The sequence below is a fragment of the Furipterus horrens genome, unplaced genomic scaffold, assembly GCF_987537825.1.
Source record: "Furipterus horrens unplaced genomic scaffold, mFurHor1.1.pri manual_scaffold_9, whole genome shotgun sequence".
NCBI classification, from domain to species: domain Eukaryota; kingdom Metazoa; phylum Chordata; class Mammalia; order Chiroptera; family Furipteridae; genus Furipterus; species Furipterus horrens.
The window spans coordinates 34,519,619-34,534,551 of NW_028327179.1; the positions used below are offsets into that span (position 1 = coordinate 34,519,619).

General features: G+C 37.3%; 1 protein-coding gene across 3 annotated transcripts in view; it reads right to left on the bottom strand.

The window, feature by feature from the left end:
- CDK14 (cyclin dependent kinase 14) overlaps positions 1–14,933 on the bottom strand; it is a 564,775-nt gene that overhangs the window by 310,666 nt on the left and 239,176 nt on the right. The gene's annotated exons all lie outside the window — the stretch shown is intronic.

A 14,933-nucleotide genomic window follows, 5' to 3' on the forward strand; every position in this document is an offset into this window, starting at 1 on the left:
CAATTACAGTTGTCCCCTTTTCCCCCAGTTTCTCTCCCCCACCCAACCCACCCCCTCTCCTGCAATCATATCCCTCCCCGTTGTCCATCACCTTCCCATTTTAGACACTGCTGGTATGACTAAAATTTTACTGATGGAACCATAACCTAATAATAGTTCAAGCATCTTCTGTTCCAATAAGCCTTGTCATATTTAATAAATTCTGACAATTGATAAATAGCAAAGATTTGTATGCTTCACAACCATTAGTGTGAAAGAATATTTAATTACATAGTGGTACACACAATGACAAGCTCAAGCATTTGTTCATATTTAACATTACTAAGAACGGACGAGATTCCAAGGTAAATATGACAAAATGAACACATGCACCTACTTTGTACTCTCTTTAATCCCCACTCACCAACATTTAGAAGTTTCAAAACGGACAGCAAGTTTAGCATCACCAGACACATACAAAAAACAAACAGATTATTAACCTGGCAGCGAGGAAAGTCTACACACAGTCCTATATGTACAACACAACAACCGAAGAGGCCCATGGGCTTGAGGCACCAGAATGAGGGAATGAATATATAGTCTACATGGAAGGGTATAAAATATGAAAGATTGTTGAAAGTCTTTTCTGTAGCTGTTCAATCCTTAGATCCCTTCCCTATCTGTTTACATAGATAACTGCCTCTCCAAAACTCAGAGAGTGTAAAACAGAGATTGTCTCAACGAGATAATCAACTGGTTAGGGAGAAAGACTACCATCCTAAACAAGACAGTTATGTGGGGTCCTGTCCCCCATTCTACTGCTAAAGACTGGCAGCTAGGCCTCCATCCTCCAGGAAGGAGTTTAGAAGACATTGCACTGGTAGTCTGACAGCACTGCAGGAAAGATGGATACTCATATCAAGGGTTTCTCAACAAAATAGTTTAGTCAGTTTCTGTGGTGAAATTCATGATGAACCAGCCACCTATATACTTGGAGTTCCCAGTCAGGTTGTTACCGTACCACTTTCTCGTGTATGACTAGACAGCCAAGAAACACAGCTATCAAAAACCAAAGCCTATAATAATAAAGTCAGAGCAAAGCAAACTGAAAGATAAAAAAATAACTTGGCTGAAAGAGAGAATATACTATTAGAAAAGCTCCAAAAAGACTATTATTAATATTTCCAGTGAAGCTAAAACATTGCAACCTTAAAACTAGAAAAGGGTATTGTGGAATGGAATATTGTGAGAACAAAGAAGGTATCTTGGAATTAATAATAATAAAACTTAAAAACTTCAATTGAATAGATGAAACACAAAATTGAGAAAATGCCCCTTAATATTCAAGCTAAATGAAAAAAAATAATTAGAAAATAAGAAAGAAAACACAAGAAAATTAGAAGAGCAATCCAAAACACCTAAATTTTACATAAAATAGGAGATCCAAAGAGAAAAGAGATAATGAAGGGAGGAAATCATAATAAAGTAATTTAAGGCAATTTTTTGGAACAGAAGAAATGCAGACTGGAACAGCCACTGTGGAAAGCAATATGGAGATACCTCAAAAAATTAAAAATGAATCTGCCTTTCAACCCAGCTATCCCACTTCTGGGAATATATTGGAAGGAACCCAGAACACTGATTTGAAAGAACATAAGCACCCCTATGTTCCTTGTTGTGTTATTTACAATTGTGAAGATATGCAAGCAGCCCAAGTGTCCATCAATAGATGAGTGGATAAAACAATGACGGGACATTATACAATAGTATTCTACTCGGCCATAAAAGAGAAAATTTTACCCTTTGAGACAACATGACTGGACCTGGAAAACATTACGCTAAGTGCAATAAGCCAGTCAGAGAAAGACAAATACCATAAGATTTCACTTATATGTGGAATTTAATGAACAAACTCAACTAACAAGCAAAATGGAGACAGACTGATGGAGAACAGATGACAGCTAGTGGAAGGAGGGTAGGTTAGGGGGTGGAAGGATTGAGCAAAAAGGAAAAAGGACTCATGGACATGGGCAACAGTGTGGTGATTGCTGGGGGGAGGGGGGTGTAAAGGGACTGAATGATAATGGAAGGAAATACAATAAAGATTAAATTAAAAACAAAAGATGTTCAACATCACTGGTCATGAGGGAAATATGAAACAAATGACCATGAGAAACCACTAAACACTCACTGTAATAAAAAAGACAATAGCGAGTATTGGCAAGGGTGTGGAAAAACAAACACCCACACACTGCTGGTTGGATTGTCGTCGGCAGCCGTCGTCGTCGGCAGCCGTCCGTCTTGAGAGACGATGGTGTAGCTTCTTAAGAGTCTATCTGTACCGCCGAGAATGGTTGTGCAGTCCGACTCGGGAGTGACACGGTATCTGTCTCCTCCGTGTTGAATCGACATCTTGCAATGACGCTGGAGTGTCCTCTCCAGTGAAGCTGAAGCTACAGAGCCTGGGCGGGGTGATATGGAGGGTCTGCTGTTGCCCATGCAGCAGATCCCCCTCTCTCCGCAGCTGAAGGGTCCAAGGGAAAGACGGAGTCAATACAGCTTGGCTTCAGGTGCGCCGCAGGAGTTGCCGGTGTTGACTACAACGTCAAACCGCCTTAGGGACTCCGGCTCCGGATTTTCTGTCGGGGTTTACTCCCTTAGCCTTTCCCCTGAAGAGGTATGCCGCAAGGCAGCGGAGGTTTTTTGGAGTCAGAGTTTTCCTTCTCTGATGTACCCTGACTGGAAGATCGAACCAGCGACACTTAGCTCGCAGGCCGACGCTCAATCCACTGAGCCAAACCAGCCAGGGACAGGTTGGATTGTAAAATAGCACATACACATTAGAAAGCAGACTGACAATCCCTCAAAAACTTAAAGGTACAGTTTTATGATGACTCAGCATTTCTACTCGGGTATATACTCAAAAAAATTGAAGATAGATACTCAAACAAATGCTTGTACATAAATGTTCATAGTAGCACTATTGGCAACAGCCAAAAGGTGAAAACAGCGCAAATGTCTATCAACCGATGAGCTGATAAACAAATATGGTATATCCATACCACGGAATACTATTCAGCCATAAAAAAAATACAGTGATATATGCTACAACATGGATAAACTTCAAACATGCTAAGTTTAAGAAACCTATCATAAAAGTAACACATTAATGATCCATTTATAAAACACATCCAGGCAAGTCCACAGAGACATTAAAGTAGAGACATAAAAGCTAGGAGTTGGAAGGGTAGAGAATTTGAAGTGAGTGCTAATGGATATAAAGCTTCTGTTGAAGATAATGAAATTTTCTAAAATTAGATAATAGGGATGGTTCCCAAACTCTATGAATATACTAAAACTTACTGAATTATATACTTTAAAATAGTAAAATTTTCTCTGTGAATTGTATCTCAATAAAATGGTCATATTTTTTAAAGGAATTAATGACATGAGTTTCCAGATTGAAAAGGTACATCCAATGAAAGTAAAGCTGCACACTGATCTATTCCATAAAATTTCAAAGTCTCGAAATAGAAATATTTTAATACAACAGGAGAAACTACATAAGACTGGAGCAATGCCATTGAAATTCTAATGGAATTATTTCCAACCAAGAATTCTATAACTAGCCAAAATGTCAACCAAGCATAAGTGCAGGATAAAGATATTTTCAAAAACGCAATGTCTCAAAAAAAAATCATCCACACACTCTTTACCAGGAAGCTACTAAGAGATTCAGTTCTCCCCAAAACGAAACAACCTAAAGTGGAGGAAAAGAAAAAAAAACTCCACTCAGGAGACAGGGGGAGAGCATCCCAAGAAATCAGTGAAAGGAGATGAATCAAGCAGAGGCTTGGGGAGGCCCTGAATTACTAACATAAATTAAAAATGGGAAATTGTTATTAATTTCAGGGAAACTTAAAGTTGAACTGAAGGAGAAAAGGAATCACAATATAGTATATCCCTCAGCTATCATGTGTGGGGAGACGGCTCAGAAAAGGGAAAATGGCCTTTGCCCACCTTTCTGTCTGGGAGAAAGCTGTTCCCAGCTCTTGCCTTGATGCCAGACACTTCAGTTCCTTCCTGTATGGAACTAGTGCATTTCAAGCTGCTCAATGGGAGTGAGTCTGAGTAAGTCTCTGTGTTGGTTCTTTAAGAGGAACTGCTTGGGACTCCAGAAGTTTCTTCTACCAGCTCAATCCCCACTGGTTTTTGAAGCCAGAAGTTATGGAGACTTATCTTCCTGGCATTGGAACCCTAAGATGGGGCACCTGGTGTGGGGCTGGGACTCCTCAATCCCAAGGTACCAAGATATCCCTCCCAAATTTTTACCCACCACACATGGATGTGGGACCAGCCTGTTCGGTGTCCCCGCCTCTCCTACCAATCTGCTTGGATGCGGTTTCTTTAATTCTGTAATTCTCAGACTTCCATTCAACTCAATTTCTGATGGTTACAGTGATGGTTGTTCTATATTTTAGTTGTAATTTTGATGTGGTTGTGCAAGGAGGTGAGCCATGTTTACCTATGCTGCCATCTTGACCAGAAGTCCTCTTTAGTGAGGACCTCAGCAGCATAAAAAAGACCCAGGCAGAAACAAAGAATTTACTCATTGAAATAAAGAACAATTTACAAGGAAACAAAAATAGAGTGGATGAAACTAAGAATCAAATCAATGATTTGGAACATAAGGAAGCAAAAAACAAACAATCAGAATAACAAGAAGTGAAAAGAATACAAAAAACCGAGGACAGTGTAAGCAGCCTCTTGGGCAACTCCAAGCATTCCAACATTTGCATCATAGAAGTGCCAGAAGGAGAAGAGAAAGAGTGAGAAATTCCATATCTATTTGAAAAAAATAAACGAAAGAAAACTTCCCTAATTTGGTGAAGGAAATAGATATGCGAGTCCACGAAGCACAGAAAGTCCCGAACAAGATGGATGCAAAGAGGCCCACTCCAAGGCACATCATAATTTAAATGACAAAGGTTAAAGATAAAGAGAGAATCTTAAAAGCAGCAAGAGAAAAGCAGTTGGTTACCTACAGGGGAATTCCCATAAGACTGTCAGCTGATTTCTCAAAAGAAACTTTGCAGGCTAGAAGGGATTGGTAAGAAATATTCAAAGTCATGAAAAGCAATGACCTACAACCAAGATTGCTCTACCCAGCAAAGCTATCATTAAGAATCAAAGGGCAGATAAAGAGCTTCCCAGACAAGAAAATGATAAAGGAGCTCATCATCACCAAGCCATTATTATATGAAATGTTAAAGAGACTTAAGAAAAAGATCAAAATGGCAATAAATACATATCTACCAACAATTGAATCTAAAAAACAAACTAAGCAAAAAAGATGAACGGAGACAGAATCATGGATATGGAGAGGGTTTTGATGGTTGAAAGATTGGAGGGGAGTGTAAAGAGGTGAAGGGACTGAGAAGTATAAATAGGTAGTTATAGAATAGCCATGGGAATGTAAATTACAGTTTAGGAAATGGAGTAGCCAAAGAACTTATATGCATGACCCAATGATGTGGGGATTACCTGAGAGAGTGGAGAGGGTCTGGATGGAGGGGAGCAAAGTGGAAAAAACTGGGACAACTGTAATAGCAAAATCAATAAAATTAAAAAATAAAATACATAAAAGACTTCCTACTAAGGATGGCAACCATATGAAATAAAACTAGAACATTGAGAGGATGGATATGATGTAAAGAGAAAAAAAAGCTAAAATCTCATCCAACATGACATTGAACATACACAGTTGAAAATGGCCAAAAGACCATGATTCCTTATTAGATGAGGAAAAGCCATAAGGGAAAGGGACAGAAAAGAAGTTACTTGACTTTATCTTACTGATTAGAGAAAGTGAGAAGTTCAGAACAGAGCACTGATGGAAAGCTAGCTGATTTCTTTTTACTTTCTTTAGTTTCTCCTTATGGTTCAGAATTCTCCTATCTTATGCTGCTCACACATTCAGCCATCCACACTGTGTACATCTGTTCACATTTGGTACCTGGTTCTGAATGACAACCCACTCCTTCAGAATATAGAACCATATTATTATACTGTATAATTAGTTCTCCCTATATGAAACTAAAACATCTTTGAAATTCTTCTATAGAAGTTCATGAGTCAAATCCAGTTTTCCTATTGTTTTCACTAAAACATAAATATTTTGTTGTCCCATGAGACACATAAAGATCTGTGACAGTAATTTATAACCTAAATAACACATGCAGATCATCGAGTCTATGACCGCAATCCTCCATAGGATTTCAACCTCTTTAAATACAAGGGCTGTATATCTGTATCTCTAGAGTTTAAGGATGAACCCAGGCACAGAGAAGACAGCCCATATATGTTGGAGGAAAAAAAATGAATGAACAAATGAATGAATGAGTGAATGAGCAAAGGAATTATTGAGTAAACATAAGTTGTTTTTCTGTTTCCAAAAATTATGCCAAGTAGGATAGGTTTAGATTACAGTTGCAATAGCTTGGCAGTCTGTTGCTATGGACACTGGAGTTACCTGAATTCCCACTCGACACAGGAAATGATATGATACAGCCAATGGAAAGGGCATGCATGGATGGCAGTAGACCCCTGAGCAACATGCAGCTTAGGGGTACCAATCCCCTGCACAGCTGAAATTCTCCATACAACTTTTGCTCCCCCAAAACTTAACTCATAGCCTACTGTTGACAGAAAGCTTTACTGATAATAGTCCAATAACACATATCTTGTATGTTATATGTATTAATTATATCTTCTATTTTTACAACAAAGCTGTAGAAAAAAACATTACTTTAAAAATCCTAAGAAAGAGAAAATACATTTACAGTACTGTACATATTTACTGAAAAAAATCTGTGTATAAATGGACCTGTACAGTTCAAACCTGCATTGTTCAAGAGTCAACTGCACTTGAAATCTTTGCCTGAATTTCCTCATCTGCAAAAATGGAGGGAACTACACCTATCTCACGGTTTCAGCTGGGACTCCATGAAATAGCATAGCTAAATTACATATTTCAAATCCCTGCAGAGTGTGTGGGTTAGGAACCCGCGCTCCAGTATTTCTGATGAGGATCCATTTGTACTCTTCCTGAATACCTTTAGTGACAAGGTGCTTGTTACATTCAAGGTGCTGAATTTAACTTACCAGTAACACCAAACATTTGAACATTCTTCCCCGGATTACGTCCAAACTAGTCTCCCCCTGACCCTCACACTTAGTTTTCTTATTATGTGTGGAACAGATACGTTACCTTTTTTTGCTGGTCTCCAGTATGTCTTTAATTCTCCTGAATAAGTGTTCCTAGAACTTTTACTGGTTTCATGTTGTATACAAGGGATTTTCAACTTTCTTCATCTCATGGCTCACATACATTATTACTAAAATTCTGTGGCACACCAAACATTTTATTTTTTTTCCTGATCTCACAAAAAAAAAAAAAAAAAAAAAAGGTATAATTTTGATTCATTCACACCAGATAGCTATTGTAGTATTGGCCATTGCCATTTTTTTGATTTGACAATCTAACAGAAAAGAAGTCAGTGTCTCTGACTAAACAGTCAGGTATTGCATGTTTTAAAAATTCTTGTGGGGAGACTGGATGAAAGAAGATGAAGGAATTAGCCAAAGACAATATACGCATGACGCACAGCCACACAGCAGTGTGGTGATGGCCAGATGGAAGGGGGGTTAAGGGTTGGGTGGAAGTGGGCACAGGCAGGTGAGGAAGTGGGAAAAGTGGGGACATCTGTAAATAGTGTCAACAGTAAAAATAAAGTTAAAAAAATTCTTGCAGCACACCGGTTGAAAAATCACTGCTGTACACAACTCATAGACCTCTTGCCATTGTATTGGCCCTCCTCAGTACACACTCCTGTTTGCTACAGTTCTTTGAGCCAAAGAAATTACTAGTCTTTTCCAAGTGAATTGTTCTTTTTTCCTTTTTACTGAATTTATTGGGGTGACACTGGTTAACAAAATTACACAGTTTCAGGTGCACAATTCTACAACACATCACCTGCACTCTGTATTGTGTGTTCAGCACCCCCAGTCAAATCTCTGTCCATCACCATCAAATACATCATTTTTAAGTTAATTTTCCTCCACTCTGTTTTTCTGTATTAGGTTGAGCTCCTTTTTCTTTTTCTTTAAACCAAGCAGACTATTTTACTTATTGCCAGAGCAATTCTTACTGTAGGTTCAGCTCATCATTTCATCAGATTTGTTTCTGAGCCCTTATTCCATCACGCCAACTATTAATTATGGCTCCCAGTTACAACACACACACACACACACACACACACACACAAATAGGTCAAGTATATCATTATTATGTCTTTATATGAGTTATTAATAAAAATATAAAATAGGAAAAAGTCAAGGACAATGCCCTCCAGCATATGCTGATAGATTTTTCTCCACGCTAACGTCAATTCATTAATCAATAGGCTTTGGGTAAAGTTGTTCAACCAGAAATAAACTGAAAGAATAACAATCTTCTAACAAGTGAATTGAAATTTTATTCTATTTATAAGGATCTCATAGAAGTCCCTGTCATAAGCTTTGCTGAAATCAAGAAATATCACTGTTTCTTACTAGAAGAAAAGGAAGATTATTAGACTTTATAGTCTGAAAATCTATTTTTGAATTTCACTAATGTTCTATAGTAAACTTATATGTCTATAGGTTCAGAGATTTGTTCCCTGCCACCCTTTAAAAATCAGCATTACTTTTGCTCACTTTCATTCTTGGTGACTTCACAAAGACTATAAATAATCATTCCATGAATACACCATCCACAATTCTTCTCACATTCTAGATGCAATTTACCTAGGACTACATAGTGAACTTATGTATGTTCATGAGGTGTGTTTTGGAGGGCAAGGAGGTGGGGAAGAGCAGAGGCCTGAGGGAAGTGTAGTCCTGTATCTGAATGCACTCCCTATGCTTGGAAAACCCCTGAGTTATGAGTTTGGGAGAGAGGCAAGACTCCTCTGCCATTCCAGAAGCCTAAAGTGATCGGTGCAGCCAAAGCATGGGCACGTGACCTAGTGTTAGCTAACCAAACACAGGCAGACCTCCCTTAGCATTAGGAGCTAACAACCCAAAGAAGCAGGGAGAATGCAGACACCATTCTGACATCATCAGCAGAAGTAGTAACACCTGGTCACCCAGGGCAGCTGGACCACCAAAGGAAGAGGCCCTATCTGTAGCTCACAGTCCTGGTGGTGGCAGGGTGCTCAGTACATGGTTCCATGGCAGGATTCTGGCTTTCCAGCCTCACACTGTTCCTGTTCAGTTTTTAAAGGCTTCCCAGTAGGTCTGTCAGCCACATGGTATCCTCTCAAGAAACTTTTCTGATTAATTCAGCCAAAGAGAATTTCTTTTGCTTGCAGTAGAGAACTCTGACTGGTACATTTATTCAGAGTGGCCAGACACTTTAATTCTTTGACACAACTAGGTGGCATTGTCTAAAGGCCTGCTCTAACTGCTATGAAGTCATATTTGTTCTAAGTCTTCTGCTTGGAAAAGTATTTGCTTTGAGAGAAAAAATAAAAGATTGAATATAGAAACTAAAGATGGAATGTGGACAAGTAGAAAAATAAAGAAAAAATTCAAAAATATGAATTAAGTAGTTCTGCTCTCATTGGTTGTTTGCTTTAAGTAGTGAAACTATTATAGTCTCTTGCTCTTCCTGAGAAGAACATCAATCAGGAGCCTCTCATATGCACCCAACCAGGTATTGAACCTACAGCCTTTTGGTGTACAGGACAACGCACCAACCAACACTGCCACCCAGCCTGGGCCCATCAGTCTATTCTTCATAAAGCAGCCAGAGGGAGCCAATTAAAATATATGATCAAATCATTTCTCTATTCATCACCCTTGATGGCTTCCCATCTCATTTCTGAGTCAAAAAAAAATTCACTGAAACAAAACCTTACAAAGCCTGACACAATACAGACCCCACTGTGTCTTGGACTCTGTCTCGTCCTTGCCTGCTCTATTTGGCCCACAGGTACCCTGCTACTCCTTACCCGGCCTTCTCTATAGAAGACTCTTTCCTAGAGTATGTGTCTTCCTCCCTCACTCCTAAATACCTCTCATTTTTTCAGCCAGGCCTTCCCTGATCACCCATATTTAAAGTTTGTATGTGCATAGACATGTGCACGTATATTTCTTCTCATAGAAAAGCAGAAAAAAGTTCAATTGCTCAAAATAGTTTAATCTGGAAACGAGAATACTGATGGAGAGGCTGGAGTTTTTTAGAACAGATGTGTCATAAAATCATGCAAATTAAATCATTCTTCATAGATTTATAAATCAAGATGTATGAAACAGAGAAGCCAAACAACTAAGTAGACAGGGTGACAGAGTTAAAAGACAGACTATGACTTCCAGCTGAGAGTTCCATATCCTAAAAGCATACACACCTCAGACCATCACATCAAGCTATGCAGATGGTTACCACCAGCAGGCTGCAAGGTGAAGTCCAAGGGCAACAACCTTCAGCCACAGAAGACTTGACCTAAAGTCTTATCTGTACCCTGTTAACATATCTGAGTGATTTTAGTAGGTCTGTTTTGAATTCTCTCTAAGCATCATTTTTCCTCATCAGTAAAACCCTGGATAACAATATTACATGCCTTCTCTACTTCAAAGGACTAAAAAAGGCAATCTGATGGAATAACATTTATGAGAAAATGCTTTGTAGAATGCAAAGCAATATAAAAATAAATTATGTGATTTTTGGTAATATATAAATCACTTCATATGACTTTTGGTGACAGTTTTTTTCCATGTGGAATACAGATTTTGGTTTGACTTCATGTTGCACATTAATTTGGAATATTTCATGAGTTTATATAGCACAGAAGAAATGAAATGATGGCTGCAATGAATATCATGATTAGCTATAAGTGTGTTGCTTTTCTACTTTAACTATGTAATGAAAAGTACTGCTACATAAACTTTGCTCCTATTTCATTTCAAATAGAACAGAATAGTTATGCATTTCACATCACCATGTTTACTATTAATATTTTTATTTCCATTATGGCATCTGTTTCAAGTTTTTCAGCATAGTGTTAAATAGTGTAATGTGCACTTACTTTTCTCTGGCAAAAACTAAAAACTAAATTGCTTAGCTTTTTGTTTAAGTAGGAAAAGAAATGTGTTAGCACTTTCACTATTTTCTAAATTCCTTTTTCAAGTCTCAAACCTATGCAGAAAAAAGAGAGCAATAACAGTATTTTAGACTTTTATGAAACCAGATGCCTTTTCAAGCTTAGTGAGCCAGGCCTCAGAGGACGATGCTCCTTCACATTTAACAACTGGAGGAAAGTCATGTTCCCCATCACACACATCACAGGGCCCATGTGTGACACGGCTGGGACGTGAGCAGCCTGGAGAGCACATTTCCCGATGTGTTCCCAACCTTCAGCTTTCAGGTCATCATAGCTACAAATTTTGAAAATGTATAAGAATCTATATTTCAAATGTTTAGGGAGCTCTTCACAGTGCTTGAGAGATATTAACAACATCTTATCTGAAGCACTTTAATAATGACCTTCAAAGTCATCTCCTCAACTGTTCTTTCACATCACGAACTTTTCATCACTTATTTCATTATTCTGGCCCTCAGAAGGCTTTTATGTACACTAACGTGTCACTGGGCGGAGCAACATAAGCAGCTAGGCCTAGAGTTCCCTTTTAAAGCAAAGAAATATATTTCACAATATGTGCAACATCATAAGAAAGAATCTTTCACTTTGTGGAACTCGAAAAGTGTTTCACTTTGTAGAACCCTTGAACACTTAATTAATTCTAACGTGAAGAAAAAAATCCAATTATACCTAATGAATCTTAAATTATTTTACTGTCCTTTCATATCTAGGATTTTAATGAGTATAATGCATTGATTTTTCTAATACTGTTTAACTTACTCATTCCCCCCCCTCAAAAAAAAGGTACTATTAATTAATGAAACTAAAAAATCAACATTTCTTGTTATCAATTTTGAAATATGGCAATATCATCAAGTTTAGAAAATTGAAGATTAAAATGTTTCATACTGATTTTTAGGGCTTGCTGTATAACAAGGTGTGTGTGTGTGTGTGTGTGTGCGCGCGCACACGCGTACGTAATTAAGTAGATTCCAGTGAAATACATGGGACAATACTGGACCTTATAAGTTTGCTTTATGAAAACGTAAACATTTCATAATTAAAATAAAAATTTTAATGGCTAGGTGTGTGCCCCGTCTATAAAACTTATTCAGGATTTGCTGCACTCCAGATCTTCTTAAGTGCAGAAGGCTGTGCAAAGAGGGTTGTTTAAAAAAAGGAGAAAGTTTCCTTTCGCTCTCTGACCAAAGGCTCAACCTAAGTAAAGTTGTACGAATAAATAGGAGGTATAGCATTGCAATTAGGATTCAGAGTAAAATGGGTCTATCTTAACCTACAAGACCTGGAGAAGCACTTAATCTCTTTAATCCTTGGGTGTTCCCTTTGTAGAGCCTCGACAGTCATAGTTCCATAAAGCTGCTGAGAACATCAAAAATAATAATGACTGTAAAGCACAGTACTCAGCATAAAACAATACATTTTAGTGGTTGGTCTTCAGCGTTGTGGTCATACTTGTCTTAAACATTCTTTCATTTCTCTTTCTGATCCTTCACCATTATCCCTAGCTCACAGGGTCCCCCTGTTTTCCATGCTGCATCCCTCACCTGGATCTTCACTAACTGCCAAGGCATTTCATGCTTTGAAGTTACTATTGCCTTTCCACTGCCATAAAGCATGTAAGAAAAGGGTAGAATTTCCTTCTACTACTTACTGTAAGGAAAGCCATCCAATTAAACAAATCCATTAAAGTATGTAATAACCTTAATTTTCCTCCAGATATCAGTATATACACAGGCAACAAGAAATGAAAAAGCAATGTACAATACAAAATTAACTAATTCAGAAAACATTCAGGGAAGTTATTTTTGTACTGGGCAATTGATTTCATACCTTTCCCATTCTAACTGGGAAGACTCCCTCCTCAACTCTGATTTCAGAGATTCACTGAAACGTATTTAAAATAAACAAAAAACTGATAAACTTCAGTTGTAGCAGCAAAAAGTGCTTCAACAGACAGAGCAAAAGGATAGAGTAATAAAAAAGACAGACAAGGAAAAGTGTAAAGGAGAAAGGCCGAGAAAATGGGGAAGTAAGGAAATAAAGTAGAGTGGAGAACTGAAGAGACAAGGCTGGGCGATCACAAACCATGAATGATACAAGCTTGCCTCATTCTCCAAAAGAGAACAGGTTCATCTATGTCTTACCTCCCAAAGAGAAGTTAGGAATGAAATGTTGCCAGTAGAGGACTGCATACTGGACACTACTATGTGGTTGATTTAAGAGGACCTACGGTGTATCCACAAGAATAGGGACCACAGAAAATTTCACACACAAAAGAATGATTGTTTAAGTCAGTCTTAATCGGTTAAGCAAATATCGCAACACAGTGAATTTCTTTCATTTTATATGACAACTTCCACAGAAAATCATCAGATGACAGCTGATCTGTTATGCACATTTTAGTCTCATACATATATTAATTTTTCTGTGAAGAATTGGAAGACACATTTTCATGTTATTGTTGTTAGTTTTTCTATCACTCTTACTTATTTTAGGGGCCAAAACTGTCTTTCTTCCTTTTAATTTAATTATCCAATTTTGGGAGAGGCAACAAATACACTTTTGAAATATCTTTTTGACAAAACATCACAAAAGTTAGTCATACACTAAGAATAAAATCCAGATTTAATAGAAATGTTGCAACTAGACATACTGGGAAAAAATGAAACAAAAATCCAGTTCTAAATCAGCTGAATACTTATTGATTCCATCATCGATTAAACAAAAGAAATTATATTTGCATTGATGTTGAATCTGCATCCATTCTTGGTAGCACATAATATATTCAACTGCTCAGCTCTAGCTGTCCTTGCAGCCACATTACCATATTATTCAAATGTATCTATCATTTATATGTAAATAGAAAATATGAAAGGCTTATTCACAAGACAACAATTTTCAAATGACACATGGACACAGGCAGACATTAATAGCAAGACAAAAATGTTGCAAATATTCATTCTATGTGTATTTTTAAGAAAAAATAAAAATTATTTCAAGTTTATAAAAAAGTAGTGTGGAAATTACAAATGGGATCTTAATACATTCACAATACCAATAGCTCTTCTTAATAAAATCTTCACCAATGCCATTTGTGTCTTTATAAATTACATGTTTTCAGACCCATCTGTGAAAATTGAGATGCTAATTATCATGGTTACATTTCATGATTCCACAGTTAAATGCAGAAGTGGCATGACACAAATACCATATGCTTTTCTAAGAGAAATAGAGAAAGATTAATTATGAGTTCAAGTCCAAGCCTTAAAGCAGTAATACTCTCAACACAATAAGATCATTACATTGTGTTATGCAAAGTGGAAGTTTTAATTAATAGCTGAAATAACAAGTGAAGAAAAAAACCTATGAAGTCTAAATTGTAAATAGCAAGCACTCCTATACATATACACACATGCGCACAGAATCCTAATAAGTATGCTTTTGAAAAACAAAGTTAAAAATCTGCCTCCCCCCACCCCCCACAAACACATTTTTTGTCTGTTCCTTTGATAGAGTGATCACATTCATGCTGTGTAATCCTATTTGATAAACCTAAAAATTATAGTGTATATTAGTAACAAATAGGTTATAAATAGATAATATATCTGATGAAATTCAAATTAACATTTTTAAGGATTTTTCCTTATATTCCAAGTTATGTAAAATCACAAGTCTCATGTACTCAGATAAAATACTCATTTCAGTATAGCAACCTAAAAGTCAAACCGTCTGATTATACTATAAGATTTT